At 45.9% G+C, this 18,185-nt stretch overlaps 1 protein-coding gene across 4 annotated transcripts in view; it reads right to left on the bottom strand.

Annotated features, from left to right (window-relative positions):
• Window positions 1-18,185, bottom strand: part of CYRIA (CYFIP related Rac1 interactor A) — a 107,922-nt gene that overhangs the window by 50,620 nt on the left and 39,117 nt on the right. For 3 of the 4 annotated variants that reach the window (XM_032294071.1, XM_032294074.1, XM_032294072.1), the window contains exon 2: window positions 15,834-15,986. The exons of the other annotated variant lie outside the window; for it this stretch is intronic. The gene's annotated coding sequence lies outside the window, so the exon portion shown is untranslated. The remainder of the gene's footprint in view (window positions 1-15,833; window positions 15,987-18,185) is intronic. 4 annotated transcript variants of the gene reach the window in all.

The raw sequence follows: 18,185 nt of genomic DNA, 5'->3' as shown, positions 1-18,185 counted from the left end.
AGGGTGGGGAGCTGCTACTTCTTGAAACAGAATCCAGGGAGCAAATAGAACACAGAGTTAGTTGTGTAGATGAAGTTAGCCATGGTTAGCGTAAACACTTGCCAAGCTGGCTGTCAAATAAAGGTGGATAAAATTTTTACTTGGTATGCGAGGCTATAAACCTGGCTTAGAGCTCTTTCAAGATCCTGCCCCTCTGCTGAAACTCCTCTGATCACTCTGCACATAAGCCACCTGAGTATGACAGTGCAAGTGTTCAAGTGTTCTTGGCTCCTTGCTTCTTTTTTTTTTTTTTCCCCAAGCTGGAGTCTGCTTTGTCATCCAGGCTGGAGTGCAGTGGCACCATCTCGGCTTACTGCTACCTCTGCCTCCCAGGTTCAAGTGATTCTTCTGCCTTAGCCTCCCAAGCAGCTGGGATTACAGGTGCATGCCACCACACCTGGCTAATTTTTGTATTTTTAGTAGAGACAGGGTTTCGCCATGTTGGACAGGCTGGTTTTGAACTCTTGGCCTCAAGTAATCCACCCGCTTAGGCCACCCAAAGTGCTGAGATTACAGGTGTGAGCCACAGTGCCTGGTTTTTTCTCTGTGTTTTTGCTCATGCTGTTCCCTTTTCCTGGAATGCCTAAAGACGCTCTATCTATCGTTTCTCCCAGTAACCTCCTCCCCAAGCCTCAGACATAAGTAAGCACCTTTGTTGTTGTGGATTCTTGCAGGGACTATCTCTGACTGGCTGTCCATGTTTTAGCCATTTCAACCACGCCTCCTCACTCCTCCCTACCCAACCACCAAGAAGAGTCCGAAACATCCCATTCTTCATTTATGGCCACTGAGATGGATCGGATGGGCTGGGTAACTAGTCGCTACCCAGCAGCAACACCAAAGACGTCAACCACACAGACTGAGCAGAGAAAACAGTCACTGGTGAGAAAAACAGGTCACAGAAAAATAAGCATTTCCCCAAATATAAACACTTTTGGGTGACTGGTCCTTTTGTTTTAGGATCACAGACTACTCTGAAAATCTAATGAAAACTGGCTTTCTCAGAAAAATGCACACATGCAGACTGATATATTTTCAGGAGGTAAAATAAATACATGGAAGCCCAGAAACGAGGAAATCCCTCATCTATTTTAAGATCACAAATTTCAGTTTATAGATGGCCAAGTGGAATGAGGACGGCCATTCGTAGCGTGTGGACCACAGACCAAGCTACTTTAAAAAGGAAAGGGAATCGTTTCATGGAAACAGCATGAGCTTTGGAGACGTTGGGAGAGTCACTGGACTCTTTTGAATCTGCGTTTCCCTTGTGAGTGAAATGCAAATCAAAATATTTCCTTCTCAGTATTGTTACTAAATAAGTAAGACAATGGCAGGTAAAGTTCTTAATGCAGCTTCTGGCACGCAGTAAGTCCCGACAACAAATAAGTATCTACGCCCCCTGTCTCGCATTTTAAAAATTGCAACCACAGTGCAAACAAGTCATTTCCCTTTCAGCAATAAATCCTGCACTGCTGCTTTGGAGCTGGAGAAGAAAGCCGACTCAGACCACCACGTCAGTGAAGAGGTGAAGCTGGGTGCTGAACCGCTGCTGCGACGGGATCATTCACATGACTATTAATCATACAAGAGCCCATTTATGACAAACGCAGGTCACTCCCTTTGCATGACAAGGCACATGGGTCCACAGAGCCCCATTATCCAAAAAAAACAGAGCATTGTGGGCGATACAGGCGAAGGCGAGTGCACACACACAAGCGGACATTGTAAGGCTGTTTGCACAACCCCGCCGTGCTCCTCGCGGATTTCCTGCCAAGGAGACATTTAGATCTCACAGAGGCGGCTGCAGACATTTGCTCATTCAACATGGCTTCAGGCAGTGGCTGCGGAAACCCGGTGCATGGTACCCTCTGCTGGTCATCTCTGGAACTGTAGGCCAGGGATACAGGGGATAAAGCACACAAGGGGGACCTCTGGGGCCCCAGGCTCTTCTCTCCCTCCCCTGTCTAAAGAGCAGAGTGCAGTAGGCATGAGCTTTGCTGTCTGAAAAGCCTGACTTTGAATATCAACATCTCAACTGAAACATGGATTAGCTACAAGACCGTGAGCATGTCATCTCACCCCTCCTCAGACCTCAGTTTCCAGCTGGAGACCACATGTTTCGGACACAGGACCTTTGCACTTGCTAGTCCTTCCGCCTGGAATGCTTTTTCCCCACTCTGCCTAGATTTTCTTTATCCATTCGTTTGGGGTTTTTCAGTGCAGCCTAACCTAACTGTTCTGTCCAAAATACTACTTGACCCCCACTCCCCAGAAACTCTGTTTTCCTTTTTAGTATATATCATCATTTATTTATGTATCCTCAACTCCTAGAATAGGGCCTGACACATAGAAGGAATGCCATACGTATATGTGTAATGAATAAAGACATCTTTCATGACTCCCCTGTCGTGTCTCCTCCCAAAACAAAACATAAGCTTCTTCTTCCATATCACGGGGCAAAGAGGTTCTCAGATCATCCTGATATTTTATTCACACACTCTCACTGGTCAAAGAAGCTACTACTGTGTAGTATCCAGAACCGTTTCCAGGCCTCTGAGTATGGTCTGACCAGAAGGATTCCATCTCGCTTCCATCTGGACACTAAACCTTTAATGATGCCACCCAAGATGGTACTGTGGAATTTTGGCAGACAGAGCATATTGCCAATATGTACTGATTTACGGCCAACAAAATATGCAATTGAGTACTTACTGCTTACTTAGTAAGATGAATAATAATAATGACTTCCACAGAGTGTGCATATATTCTGTGCTAGGCATTGTGCTAAATACATAAGTATAATCTTTAATGCCAAAATCAAACTCAAGGCTCTGTGCTATTACCATCTCCCTTTTACATATGAGAACACTTGAAGCAAGTGAATAACTTGACCAAGATAACTCAGTTAATTACCAGCAGAACTGGTATTCAAACACAGCCCATCATACTAGAAAACTCACACTCTGAGCTGCTATGTTATTTTGTCGAATACTCCTGTGCTATTATTCAATGTTTCTGGGAAACAGAAAATGGCTTAAGACATGGCCTGTGGCCTCTGGTCAGGGGAAGAGGACTGTGGAAACTCATAGCAAATTGTGTCTCATTTCTAATTAACTCATTAGCACATGGTTTGGCATTAGGTTGCCTGAATACATTTTTGGGGATTGCTGACATTCTCATTGTATAAAACCCTAGAATGCTGGAACAGGGAGCATTGTCCCTAATCCAGCCCAGTGGTCCAGTCCTTCTGAGTTACAGACGATAAAGATGAGATTCAAAACCACCAAGGCCTTGGCAGCCTACGTACACTGCAGCATGTAGTTGGAATACATGATAAACTTTTGTGACGTTTCTAAAAATTATAAGCATAACCAAAATTTCTGTATAGTTCGCAAAACTGTATTGTCTCTGCTTAGTTATCTAACTATACACATTTCACTTCCTATCTTCTCAATTCCACTGATCCTCCCTCAATCCAACACACTTCATCATCCTTAACACTTGCCCCAAAGGTAGGATGGACTTCTTCTTTCTTTATATAGTCCCAAAATATATATCTTGCATATATTTCTATCAAAAATGTAATACACCTGTCTGTTGAACATCTTGAGGGCAGGTGTTAATCATCAAGCCATCCTCTGTACCTAGCACAGTTCTTAATACAGGGTTGAAATCTGGTGACTAGTCAAAGAAATAAATACATGAGCATTGCTCTTTTTAGAGACTAGAGCTAAATAAAATGTGGCTCCAGCAGTAAGGACGGGAATTCATGTTCAAAGACAACTGAAATGGGGAGGAAGGTTCAAGTGAGGATTGTGATCTGGGCAAAGTGTTTGGGGCAAAAGGTCCAAAAGAGGAGGTACCTCATCCAGGCTAGAAGAGTCTGGAAAGGCTTCCTGCAGAAAGGGGCTGTAGCTTGAGATGGAGGAGAAGGAGAAACTCCCAGTGAACATCCCACTACCAAGAAGCCCATGAGCTGTGAAGAAGGGAGCCCAGCATCCTTCACTTTGGGATCTGCTGAGATCACACATACTGGGGGGTGGAGGCTGGAGATGAGGGATCTCTGGAGTAGCAGCTGTCACAGAGTTGGCTCTAAGATCTGTGAAAGCCAAGCTGTTGGCAGCTCCCACTCTTCTGGTTATGCTGAAGTAACTGGACCAGTTTTTCTGTGTGGCTCTTAAGCCTGCTCTGTCTGAAAGTAGTTCCCTGCCAGGCCATGCTGCCTGTCCCAGTCCTGCGGCGGGGACTCTTTGCCCTCTGCACCTCATGCCACAGCCCCCTGTGTCCTCTCTCCCACCACATTTCTGAATTCCTGGTCACGCCCGCTTGTCTGCCTATCTCTCCTCCTAGGAGGTAAAGGTCCCCTGGATGGGAACTGGGACTTAATTGTGATTGAATCCATAGCAAGCCACCCAGGGAGTATGTGCTGGCTGAATACATGAAAGAATGAGTGAAGAATGATGGCATGAAGGCCACAATCAGTATCCAAGTTCCTCCAGCCTGAGGTCCTTCCAGGCAACTATTTAGAAAGAGAGAAAGACAGGAGGAAGGGAGGGCACATGGATGGGAGGGGGGAAAGGGGTGAAAGGATAGGAAGAAGGAAGGAAGGAAGAAAGGAAGCAAGGAAGGAGAAAAAAAGGAAAAAAGAGGGTGGGATGAAGGGAGAGGAGGAATAAAAATGGTTCCACCATGGTCTCCCTCACTTTAATAAGGCTATAGCTAAAGATCTCATGTTATGCTTGAGAGTTAAAGAAGAAAATTTGAGTCATTGGAAAAGTAAAATATGTCCTCAATGATGCACAAATTAACTTCTAAAACAGACAGCAGAATTTGAGAAGAGCCTGCCTCCCACTGCTAGGATGTAATGGCTAGAGACTTACTTTCATGACAAGAAGCCTGCAGAACCATCTCAGCATGGATTCTGACCAGCTGGCTGAGCTGCGTGAGAAGTCCAACTTCAAGGACAGGCTTACAAAATAGTAATGTCTCCCCACCAAATGGAGATGGATCTCATTATATGGATACTTATTGATATGGTTTGACAGCGTCCCCACCCAAAATCTCACCTGGAATTGCAGGTCCCACGATCCCCATGTGTCATGGGAGGGACCTGGTGAGAGGTAATTGAATCATGGTGGCAGTTCCCCCATACTGCTCTCGTGGTAGTGAATATGTCTCATGAGATCTGATGGTTTTATAAATGGGAGTTCCCAGCACAAGCTCTCTTGCCTGCCGCCATGTAAGACATGACTTTGTTCCTCCCCCACCTTCCTCCTTGACTGTGAGGTCTCCCCAGCCATGTGAAACCATGAGTCAATTAAACCTCTTTCCTTTATAAATCATCCAGTCTCAGGTATATCTTTATAGTAGTGTGAGAATGAATAATACATTCCTGTAAGTCTAAATTCCTCTAGAAGACTTCCATGCATTTTCAGGAGTGCACTTTCAGGTATTTAATGCCTCCACCTCTGGGCAGGAGAGCACATGATTCTCTTCAGTTCCCTTTCCTAAGCATACCAGGGCAGACACAGAGGACCCTGACACTGAAACCCCAAGACTCACTCCCCTGTTTTCATAGAGGCCTTCATCTAAGTCAAATTCTCATGATCCGATAAGTATACTAACAGCAGCCATCCACTGAGTGTCAGCCCTACACTCAATGCTACATGAAGCGCTGCATGTAAATATTCTCATTTAATTCTCACAATTACTCTCCAATAGGTCAGTTTGAAGAGTGACTATATTGTATATTTCTGCTAAAATGGAGAGCTTTTCTCTGGGCAACTGCAAAAGCTTGCAGTTAAGTATTTTATCCACTAAGGGTCATTCTCATCTCACATTAAAAATGCCAGACCTGGTCAGGTATGTACTTTATACAAAGTTAAAAATTGGTGAAAAAAGGACAGAGGTATCAAGTTCAACGTCCTGAATATTTTCTAAATATTATTCCCCTCATTTGTAAAAAGTGTATAAACTCATAGTTGTAGTTAAGTGCTCACTTAATGTAGTAACTCAATTCCCGCCTCAAGGTCATTTCAAAACCGTTTGTCTTGACCGCTTTGCCAGAAAACGGGGCTATGACATTTGAGAAGGAAATACGAATAGACTTCACCATTTGGTTTAGTAATTATCCTCTCCAGCCCCTTCAACTAATTTCTTAAGTCACGTTTTCCATTGAGGAAAACATCTGTGTTGTGGCTGAATCAACTTCACTCAAGTTAAGGGTAAAAAGAGAGGTTAGGATCCTACCACGAGCTTATCAGAATGAGTTTCTATAGCTCATTTAAACAAAACCTCCACTTAAAATTACATTTTGGGCCTGGAAAATGCTCTGGAAAAGGAAATGCACATAGTTGGAGACCCTCAATTCATGATCTGTACCCCCGAGCCTGTTCTTACGGACAGATGGGGGGCGGACAAAGGTACAAGTTGCTTCCATGGAGGATGTCCCTTCAGGAAATCTGCAGTCCACAAGAGAAGGCAGCAAAGTCCTTGTGGAACTTCCCTGTTTAGATTGATAAACCAAAACCACACTTAAACCAAACAAACAAACGCACAAAGTTTATCTCCGAATTTCTGTGTAAGCCCATCCCAGCTCCTGATGACTCAGCCATGCTCTATCCTGGTTTAAACTTTCCCCTGTGATCGGGGTTCCCGAGCTGCTGTCTGCGGCCACACAGGTCTCTACATTTGAACACTTTGCCTTTCATCCTCTGGCGAGCTTGCAAGCCTCCCAGACAGATCAAGCAGTGTTCGGGCTAAGTCTTCATTCCGCTTGAAGACAGTAAACTGTGATTCCAACACAAGATCTGCGTTGCTCCTCAGCTCATATCATCTGACAACCCAGCTCAGCTACACAAAATAACCACAGGTCCTCTGGTCCTCAGTGGAGGATGGAAAATACACTGAGGAGAGAGCATGGAGACATCCATTCACCTGCCTCTCAGCAGCCATGTGGCCTTGGCAAGGTGCCACATCCCTCTCCACAGCTGCCTTTTCTTGAATGCCTACTGGATGTCAAGCTCTTTGCTGCTTCTTACTTATCTTCAAAATCTCTCTGCAGAGTAGTTTTTTTAGATAAGGAAACTGAGGCACAGCAAAATTATTGGGCCTCTTCTTGGTCCTGTAGCACTGCGGTCACGTCTCCATTGCTGCAACTATTGTATTAGATGATCTGCGTTTCTCCCCTGCTCAGCCTACTTACTGCCTGTTTTATAGTTGGTACTTAAAACATGATCACATCAAGACCATTCCCTTCTGTGTGACTCCATTACATGGACTGAATCAGGCTCCAAACAGGAGCCAGAAGTTCTTGTCCATAAAGGAGCTCCGGCAATGAATTTTCCATAAACTGCTTCTAACCATGAAATTCAAAATGGCTTACTTTTCTTTTCTTCGAATTTTCTAGGCTCTGAGCATGGTCTGGGAACTGGCACCCACCTGGGAGCGTGTTATGAATGCAGCCACTCCAGCCCCACGTGAGAACTGCTGAACGCAGGTCTACGTTTTAATCCAATCCTCAGCGGCCTGAAGTTTGAGAATCACTGCATCCCCATTTTCGTCTGCATCCCCCAAGTCCCCAGTGGTTGTTTTAGGATTGGTCCCTAAACCAGGAGCTCCTCTCCTACTGGTTTAATAGGCCTTTGGTTTTATAAGTGGGCCCCTTTACTGCTTGCACTTGGCACAAATGGAAGTTTACATTGTAACCAGTGACAGGACTTACTGAGTCCCATTGCAGGCCGGGCTTGGTACTAAGTGCTTTACTAGAATATCTCAGTCCTTGAGCTGGACTAGATGGCTATGAAGTCTTCACTCTCTTCACGACCAACACTGCCTCCACTCTCCCAGCCTGTTTCTTCACCTGGAAATGGGATCACACAGAGGTAAACCAGACGATCCCTCAGCTCCCTCCAAAAATGAGCTTTATGAAACTTCCGAGTTATAGCTCTCCACAGAAATCTCTGTTATAATAGAAAATCTAGATGCAATGCAAAAGCAGAAAACAGTCAACCTACATATTAGAGCTATTACTGAATGTGACTATAACATTTGGTGGCCCAGTGACCAGGCAGCTGGCCTTTCTGAACCGATACCAGCAGCTTTACCACTGGGATGTCCCTGGTGCAAACTGGGAGGTGCAGATTGGACACAGGGCAGGTGCCCTCCGCAGGCCCAGGGTTGGCATGGTGACGCCTGAGACCATCTTCACTCGATTCTTCTCTTCTGTTTAGCTCGATTATCACTGTGTGAGATCTTGCCCCCGAAGCACAGAGCAATCCTGAGGGCGAGGCCTGATGTCAGCGGAGAACAAGCCAGTCTTTGTCAGGTCCCTCAAGGGGACGAGGCTAGCCTGGCTCAGGCTGTACACAGAGGAGGCCTGTGCTCACTCGGCCTTGGAGTGGTGGCTGTTCTGTCCTCCATGGTGGGAACCCACCACTGACACTTTCTCCCTCCCTGTCCTCCTGACTCCAGGGCTGGACAAAGTGGAGGATCTGCTCCTGGGGCCTGCAGGCATTTGCACTGAAGAGGCTTCAGGCAGAACTTACTGCTCACACTAGCACCAAAAACTCCCTGCTGAACAATTCCTCTCTCTTTGGCTGGTTTCCCACTGTCCCATTCACAATGGCATCCTTCCCTAAGTCACCCTTTGTCAACTCTTCAGCCTTCCCCGGCTCCCCCGGGCTCCTGCTTCCACACTGACTCTGGGCCTCTCACTCACTCCCCCTGAGAGGACTCCTCGCTCAGAGGCCCTTCCTGCCTCTGGTCTCCTAAGACCTTTCACTGGTTGTCTAAGGGCACCAATGGTGTCACACACTAGGGATGCCTGCCGGGTGTTCATCCTGATATCTGTCAGGATGCTGGCCTCGGCTCTGCAATTCCATCATCCAGGCCTAGCTCCGCACGCAGAAGATGCTTCATAAAAGGTCAGCAAATGTTTGAACCTACATCGTACTGCAGACATTTGCTTCTAATAGAAAATTCAACTGAGGCTTCAAGTCAAAATAAAAACTGCTAGCAATCACTGAGTCCTTAACAATCCTCCAAGCATCTTTCTAAATGCTTACCTATACTAATTCATGTAATGATCTCAGAAGCCTTACAAGGCTGGTGCTGCTAGTCTTCTCATTTTAGAGATGAGAAAACTGTCCTATGAAGAGCTTGATAACTTGCCCAAGAGCATCAGCTGAGAGGGGCTGAAGAGAATTCCAGCCCAGGCATTCTGGCTCCAGAACCTGGGCTCCTAACCACAGCACTACAAAGAATTACATCAAGACCACAATTAAAGCAAACCTCACCTGAAGCCCACTACCATGTACAATATCTGTTATATGGGGGTCCTTAAACTAGGTCCATGTGCCTCTGCAGATGTCATCAAGTTTCTAGGCTCCTTCTAGTGAAGACAATTGATAGATGGCCATTCCCCTTCTTCCCTGATTTGCAGCATAGCCAAGCCTTCAGGTCTGGAGACACGAAAGAGCTGAGGTTCGTGACGACCAAGTGGGGGCCTCAGAGGAAATACTGGCCATGCTGGTTTCAGCAGTCATGATTCTTCAGAACTCCTCTGCCAGTGTGCACCTGGCCCCAACCCCGGACTCTTCCGACTTCCAGGTCAGTGCAGTCTCCGTCCTGGGGCCAGCGTGCCGCCAGCTTACAGCTCCAAACAGAGAAAGGCAAGCTTGCCATCAGGCCTAGGCCAAAACCCCCTGCCAAGCCGGTTCTCCTAGATCCCAACCCAAAGAAAGAACAAAGACAGGGTTGGAAGAAGCAGAGAGGACGGAAACCAGGCAACTGAACATAGCAGGTGCGCCAGAGCTCTCGGTATAGGGCTGGTAGCTGCTTCACTAAGGCCTGCAGCCAAGAGCGCGGGGTACAAGCTGAGCCCCTTTCACTCTGTGAGCCAGATCAGCCATTGTCTGTTGAGGACTGACAGAGGCCCTGCCTGCTATGAAGCAGTGAGAGGTGATTTATCTCCCTCCAGCGGGGCTTCCTGGTGGAGGTGGTTAAAGTGCAAACGCCACACCGGGGTCCTGCCAGGCCATGTGTGATTCAAGTGGACTCAAGGACTCTTTTGGGAGTTGGGTACCTTAAAGTCAAGTTCAGAGATGGAAGAAGCTGCATGATCAAGCCAAATTCCCTCATAGTGATGATTAAGGGAAGAGGGTTGTCCAAGGTTAATTGGTGAGTCAGTGGCAGTTCGGACTAGAATCCAAGTTAACCCCAGATCTCATGGCCATTTTTTTGTTTTTCTCCTTCCACCCACCCCCACCCCCACAACTTTTAAAAAAATCTATACCCCTGTTGTACCAGGAAAGTGCCACACAGAGGCAGCACTGTGGGGTTTCGAAGGAGAAAGGAACTCTTTCCAGCTGGGCTATCAAGCCAGGCTTCCTTGGGGAAGTGGCCTTTGGTGTGGATTCTGAGGACATGGAGGACAACAGAACCCAGGTGAGGATGAGAGTGTGCTCGAATCTGCCTCAGTGCAGGGGCAGGGGTGGGAGGATGCTGCCTCTGAAAAGAAACCTGCCTCTTCTTCTCTTCACTCCTTCTTCCCAGCATGCTTCTAGGCATGCTGCTCCGACCTCACTGCTCGCCCAGTCCTGCATTTTGGAGTGTAGGTGAGACTCAAGTCCACTCACAATGCTTAGCTCCAGAATTTCCTCCTTGGTCTGCCTGAAGCCCCGTCTGCTTGTGGAGAGGTTGATACACAGCATGTATAGTGGAAGAGGGGACAGTTAGACAAGAGATTAGATCCTGATGTTCTCATAGCTGTAGACTTTGGGCAAGCCACTTCCTCCCTGAGCTTCAGTCTCGTCTTCTGTACCTGGTCCCAGGCTCCCTCCTAGAGCTTGTGAATATCCAATAAAATGAAGTACAGTGATCTTGTCATATCCAGGGAAGCCCGTTGGTGAAAGTTTAGGTCTAGCCAGTCCATTCATCTTTAGCCAGCAGGGGTGATGGGAGGTCAGCTGCACTAGGCTCTGAGCTAGGTTCTAGAATAAATCCTACATAATGTACACATATATACATATGCACATATATACTCATAAATGCATACATGTAAGCACGTCCACATGTACATCCACATGTACAGAAACCCTCTCTGTGTGTATCTATATATATATACAGATAGATATATACACACACATATACACATATTCTACCCCAAGAGTTCCAAGAAGAAGGTAACAGGGGAAATACAGTTTTCACTTAGAAGAAACAGACTTATGTCTCTGTAAAGCTGCATGTTACCACCAGGGAGTTATGGTGCAATCCATGCTGCTAAATCCACGTTTTTGGGTGATGAAGATGAATTCCTCCTCTTCTTCTTTCTTCTTCTTTTCTTGGTCCCTGTACCCTATTCTGCTCACTAACACCTCCACAGGGTCAGAGAAAAGATCAACCCAAATTAGTCAATTTGCTTCTTGTTAGTCACTGTTGGGGACAAAGTGGGAGGATGAGGAGGTGGCTACTAATGGATTTTTGAAAAGCAGAGTTGAGGCATTATCTGAGCATGATGAGCAGGCTGGCTATTTCCTCCTCACCCATGACAGAGAAATGAATGTTGGCCCTTATTTATAGAGTGCAGTTATGTACCCGAGCGTCTCTTTTCCAGCTCCCAACTCCTACTCAGCCTTCAGTGCCCAAACCATATGGCCCCTCCTGGAGCCTGCCCTGACTTTCTTGGGCAGAGAACACCTTCCAACCTCTGCATCCACATCGCTTTGTTCATGTCTGGGCTCTCACCCACTATCTGCTCCTCTGATTGTTGGCTTCTCTTGTCTTTGCCACGTGATTGGGAACTCCTAGAGGTACTGACCATGTCTGATTCGTCCTGATGTTCACAGGCCCAAAACAGGGTGTGGCCCCTGGTAGATACTCAGATACTACCTGTTTAATGAGTGTGTAAATTCTAATGAGAACACTCTGATTTTAGTATGCAGTGGAGAGAGGGTTAAGGAATGGATATTACCCAATCATTTTCTGACTGGAAGAAAAGGTAACAAGATCTAAATCCCATCATTTCTACTGGAATTGTGTAAGTTTTTGCCAGCCACTTCTAAAGAAACAAAGCTTACGTTCTAACCATTTCATAGCTATTTGTGTACTAAGACTAGGCATGAAATGTTGACATTTAACACTCACTACAGCACTAACGGTGGGAAGGGCCACTGTATGCATCTGCTACCCACAGCCATCTCGTTCAGTTGATCTGTGTGAACTTATTTTACAGCCAAGGAAACTATAATCTTATAATAATATACGAAAGAGGTATAAAATAAGCATTTTAAGGACCTGGGGTTTCAAATAAAATTAGGCTCTTTGCCTCTTAAAACTCCAATCCTATCAGCTCATCCATTTTTGCTTAAAAACTGTGAGTAGCTCTGAGCTCTCCTCAAAATAGACTCCAATCACTTGGCCTCATCTGGAAAATCTCTAATTCATACCCTCACCTCCCTCTCTAAGTGAGTCCCTTGGTCTCTCAGGTTCACCTCTCCACATTCCACAGTCTCAGGAGGGAGGTGAAGGTGCACAGCGTTCTCCAAGGCACAGTCCTCACCTTTGCATTTCCATCTCCCCGCCTGGGAATTCCTAACACCCTTCCCTGAAGCATCTTGGCCTCCCTGCTCGGTACCTGTCTGGCTACATCCCATCTCCAGGACTGAGTGTAGACATGCTCCCAGGGAGCTTCTGTGGTTCCCCTCCTCAGTCTGGGTCAGGGACTCCTCTCTGAGCTCCCCAAACACCCATTCCTACTGCAACACTGATAAAAGTGTGTTGTCTAGCCATTAGTGCATCTCCTAGTAAAACCAGAGGCAACTCAACTGCAGGGGCTGACCTAGTCCTCATTTATCCCCAGTGCCTAGTGCAGCACTCACATAGAAGAGGCACTCATATGTCTGCTGAATGAATGATCCTCCTTCTACCCTGAAGGCAAGACAGAGCAATAGTCGGTCATGTCAGTGAATTCCAAGAGAATAGGTAAAAGTTACCTATGGGAGGTTCCAGTGGAAAATTCCTACTCTAGCAAATTGGCTCTATGATCAAATTAAGACAACTGTTTACTTCAACCTACTTTATTCATGCAACTTCCCCGAGAAGCCTTGAACTAGCACCAAGAATGGGGTCCTAAGAATGGGGCCCAGACTCATTAATCTGCAGAGTCTCAGTAGCTAGGGCACAGTAAAGATTGTTGAATGAATGACTAACACTACACTGGGTAAGAGCTCTGGGGAAGAGAAAGGAAGGGTCGAGAAATGTCCAGAAAAGCCAGCCAGACCATAAATGCCCAAGACCTCTCTGCCCTCGCTTCTGTCCATAGGTTCCACATTCCTCCTGCTCCAATCCTACTGGTCACTCGAGGTTGGGTAAAATCCAAGCACGTTCCCTGCTCAGAGCTTTAGTTCTGGCTGTTCCTTCTACCCTTGCTCCCCCACTTTCTCTAGATCCTTCCCAAATAATGCCTTATCCAGAGGTGTTCCCCAGCAGCCTGTATAAAACAGTCATGCCCATTTCCCTCAACCCTCTAGCTCTCTGACTTAGCTTTATTTTTTTTTTCTGCTTTATTTTTTTTCGTAGCACCTAATACTGCCTGATGTAATACATGCATGTTTGTTACTTGCCGATGATCTCTTGACCCTACTTGAATGCAAGCTCCTTGAGAACGAGAACTTGGTTTTGCTCTGTCCTGTATCCTTAGCACCAAGATCAGCACAGGCCACCCACTGCATGGTTCATGTTCTCTGAATATCTGTTGACTGAATGAATGACTACCTCAGAAAAGCTAACAGGCAAGGAAGGAAGCCCTGAATGAGCATGTGCTTGAACCCTGACTGTTGCTGAGTACCAGGCCAGGACACCTGCCCAAAATTAACTCACCCATTACTCTGGGTCTTGGATGTAGGCTAGTCTGAAGGGAAAAAGTCACCGAGAGGGGGTCAGTTTTCAGCTAATACCTCAGGGGATAGAGAACAGAGTCAAAAGTCTAGGAAAGTAGTGGTTCTAACTTTGGATTTGGCAAAGAAAACCTTCCAATGGCCAGGTTGGAGAGGCAATCTGGCTAAAGCCCAGGTGAGAAAAGGCTTCTATGGATGAGGAACTCTGAAATCAAAAAGCCTGTTAACAGTTCTCTCCTTTTTAAATCATTGGGACTTAACAGTGTTTGTGGACAAGGCCTGTCCTGGATTTTAGGCACAAGGTTCAAATGAAATCCAGATATAAGATCAAAGCTGTATTTAAGTAGCTCTTAAAAAGATTGGGTAAGGAGAGGAGCTGGCATTTGCTGAGGTCTCCTATAAGCAAGAAACCATGCTCACGTGAGATCTCACTTAATCCTCAACACCAGCCTATAACATGGAGTGTACTATTCCTACCTTGCAGGTGGGGAAACAGAAGCTTGGGGATTTAAAATGATGATTTAAGCAAAATGACTGAACCAACACATAGCACAGCTGAGATCTGAAGTCAAGAAGTCAAGTGTGTGTAAATCGCAAAGCTTTTCCCTTTCCACTGAATTATGCTTTAGCTCAGAGACCAGGCTAGAGAAAGAGACCACAAGAGGCAGAAGGGAAGCAGGAAAGAGATAAGCGTGTTCCCAAAGAATAAGAGTCTGGCATAAGAAGCAAGTCTGGGATAAAACAATCCTAGCAACGCAAAAGGAGCTTCAGGTATCACCTAGTTTTACTTTCTGTCCTATGCTTAGCTTCATGAAAGGCTTCTGGTTTTAGTTTTCAAGAAAACTCAAGGTATCTGGCTGAGAAACAAGAGCTTCAAGACAGAGGGCAGCAGAAGATAACACCAGAAACTAGTGTGAGCGTAAAGATGTGTAGCCATCTCAATGTGTTGGCATTTTTTTCATGATTCCTGACCTTGTCCTTGTGGGGACGCTGGGCCTACTTGAGAGAGATGTGTTAATATACCACAGTCCAGGCAGCTGAACCCTTGACCCATCTTTAGTCATCTGGGACGGATGCCAGCCTACATCAGGTGTGAGTCCGGTGAAGACATTCTAGTAGATGTGGCCACATTCCTTGCACATAAGAAGAAAAGGGTCCATAAGTGATTGGGAGGAGGCAAGAGGAAAGAGCAATAAGAAGACAGAACCATTAATGATTGGGAGGAGGGGAGAGAGAAAAGCAGTAAGAAGACAGAACCATTGTGTTGGCGGTCAGGGAAGCGGGTGACGAGAGTGGTTAGCTGCAGCCTGTCTGCTCCAAGTGCCCTTGAATGAAACTTCATGAACTAAATCCATTTCTAAAGATGTTGTAGCAGGTGGGATGCAAGTCAGGTCTCTAACATGAGATCTAAATTCCATCTCAGGCTGGCTACCAAAGGACCTCTCCTCTTACTGTCTAAACCCGGTCAGCTAGCATGCACAGAAAGGAATACTAAATCTTAAACAGATTCTGCAAGGAAAAACGAACCAAGACGTGCAGCTCGAATCTGTTCTTTTCCTGCGTGTAGTTCTAAGTTACCTTCTTTCACTCCTTAACCCCCAAAAGATAGCAGAAATCTCACTCAGAATACAGCTATAGAGCCCAGGGTCTTGAACCCCTTGCAGACAGCTACCTTGAAATGAATGTCAGTTACTATTCATGTCCTTTTTCATTTGCCTTTCTTTAGATATATGTGATGTCAGGAGGCACGGCTTTTGATCAAGAACAGATCTGGTCAAATCACTGTTCTTAATACTTTCACGTCTTTCATAATATAAGCATGCAGATGACACACTTCCTGCAGTACAATGATGGTTATCACTGTGCTACATGCTATGATCGAAGTCAATTGTTTCTCACCTGGAAATATCTCCTGTGATTCAGTTTCACCAATCCAGGCTGATGGAATGAACCAGCTTAGCTGCTGCCTGGCCAAAGTAAGTCGGGCTTAAATCAGGACTGTGGCCTCCTAGAGTCCTGTAGCTTTTCTGTCCTTCAGATGGTGGCACCCTGCTGAAAAGGGAAGGCAAGTCATGTTATTGTGAGAAGCAATTTTCCATTCTCCGCTAGTCACAATATATTTTTTAAGGAGAGTAGAGAGAGTCACAGATCATAGGTTTTCAGGCCTGAAGGACATCTAAGAGAATCTTGTCTAATTCTTTCATTTCATAATTAGAAGATTGAGGCTCAGAGAAGAAAACAGCCCCCCTTGAAGACTCAGCGGTGTGGGAGTCACATCCACATTGGAACATGTCTCTGACTCTCTGACCTTTGACATATCTTTTAAATGCAGCCACATGGTCAGGATGATTTCTCAAACAAGTGGTCATTGACCTTGAATGGGAAGTCTTTTTATTTTTAATTTTTTGTTTAACAAATTTTGAAAAAGGGAGGTGGCACTTTTTCCAGATTGCTGTTTTTGTAGTTTCACCCCTGGGAGCTAAATTCATAAAACAGCCTACCTCAGGCATGTGGTTGGGATGGTTCTCCCTGTTTCGCATTAGAAAAATATTGTTATAAAATACCATGACCCATGAACACAGTGACACGGTGGGGAGTGAGTGCTGCTTTTCAGTGAGAAGCAAGTGTGGACCCAGTTGCCCCCACACCCACCTCTCTCTCCATGTTTCAGAGAAACACAGCAACAGATATGGACTCCTTTTCCCCCTGGCTACTGTGCATTTAAATGTCCACTCCTTTGTGCAAAAAACCAAATCACAGGAAATAGAGGGGAGCACTCACTTATTAAGCAAATATCTGTCAAGTATATCGTAAGAATTATAGAGATACACTTTCTTGTTAATTTGTCCTCAAAAAAATCCCTGTAAGATACCATTAATTCCATTTTTTCCAGGGAGGTAGGAAACCAGTCTTTCAAGAGCTAGAATGATCTGCAGAGTCAAAAAAGAGATGCAAGGCAGAAACAGAAATAAGCTTGGGCCTCCTAAATCTACCTTTTGTTATCTAAACTGAACTATAGTTCCTTACTAGGACGAAACACTAGAGTTGTCTGTTTTTTTCCAGTGTTTCCATTCAAATGCATGAGGCAGTTCTTTGGAAACTGAAATTGTTGTAAGGGCATGAAAGATTATTCTTATTAGATTCTCTTTCTGATGGGGGTGGGGGATAGGGGTGGGGCTTGGGGGGATGTCTAAAGTCCAAGGCTTCCAGCCAGGCTCCCAGCTGGGGCTCTCATGCCCTCAGAGGCTGGGCCGGCTCTGACTCTCAGCAGCAGGGGCAGCAGTAAGAGGGCACCTCAGGAAGTCACGATTATCAACGCTCCCTGGCTCAGGGCTTTGTTCCTGTTCTCAGACAACAAGGGACATGCCAGGAGAGACGGGGTGGGGGTGGAGAAAGAGGAAGAAAAAACAGGAAGTGAAGTCGGGGAGGAGGGAGGGAAATGATAGAGAAAACACAGCAACTTTGAAACGTCCTTGGCCTGATGAGAAAGTGATTTCTGAGTGGACATTAGTGGAGCTGGGACCTGCATTTTGGGAAACTGGATCGTGATGGTAGCGGGGCGGGGCAAATAAGTTTACTTCCTGCAGACTCAGGGTTTCGGTCCACAAATCCCATTTCTCACCACCGAGCACAGCCTGGCATAGGGCTGTTTTCCACACACTCAGGTGCAGACACTGAAGGTGGTGAATTTCCAGAGATGGATTCTGGGGTAAGGCCCTGTTCCTCACCTCCTGACCAGCTGAGAGGCCAGGTGCGTCACAAAAGGATCTTGAAACAAGAGAAAAGCTCTCAAAGTGATCCCATATCCGGGAGAGGTATCCCATCTTCATTGCTTTTTTTTCTCTCGAATGTCCTCAAAATTCAACCCATTTTCAGTGTGCATGACTGGGACGGATTCACTCAGCTGGGTTCAGCAAGGATGCTGCTATCTTCCACCACAAAACCAAGAGTCAGTCAGGCGGAACACCGGATTTCCTCCTGATCATGATTCTACCACACCTCCTCTGCCTGTTTTCTATCCATTTTCTTCACTCTACGTATTTACTCAGGCTTACGGAAATTGCTCAGCTCCAAATGCACATCGTAAAGAATGACAGTCACCTGGTATGAACAACCACACACAGACATGACTCTAATAATAACCGAATACCACGTCTACTAATGCTAATGCTCTTCGTAGGCCCCTGATGGGCACCAGTGGTAAAGAATGCAGAACCCCCTCAAGGGTAAGCCGTTAGATACTGGCGCCCC

The sequence above is a fragment of the Sapajus apella genome, unplaced genomic scaffold, assembly GCF_009761245.1.
Source record: "Sapajus apella isolate SASKATOON/1434 unplaced genomic scaffold, GSC_monkey_1.0 scaffold31, whole genome shotgun sequence".
NCBI classification, from domain to species: Eukaryota; Metazoa; Chordata; class Mammalia; order Primates; family Cebidae; genus Sapajus; species Sapajus apella.
This window is presented reverse-complemented; position numbering and strand designations above follow the sequence as displayed.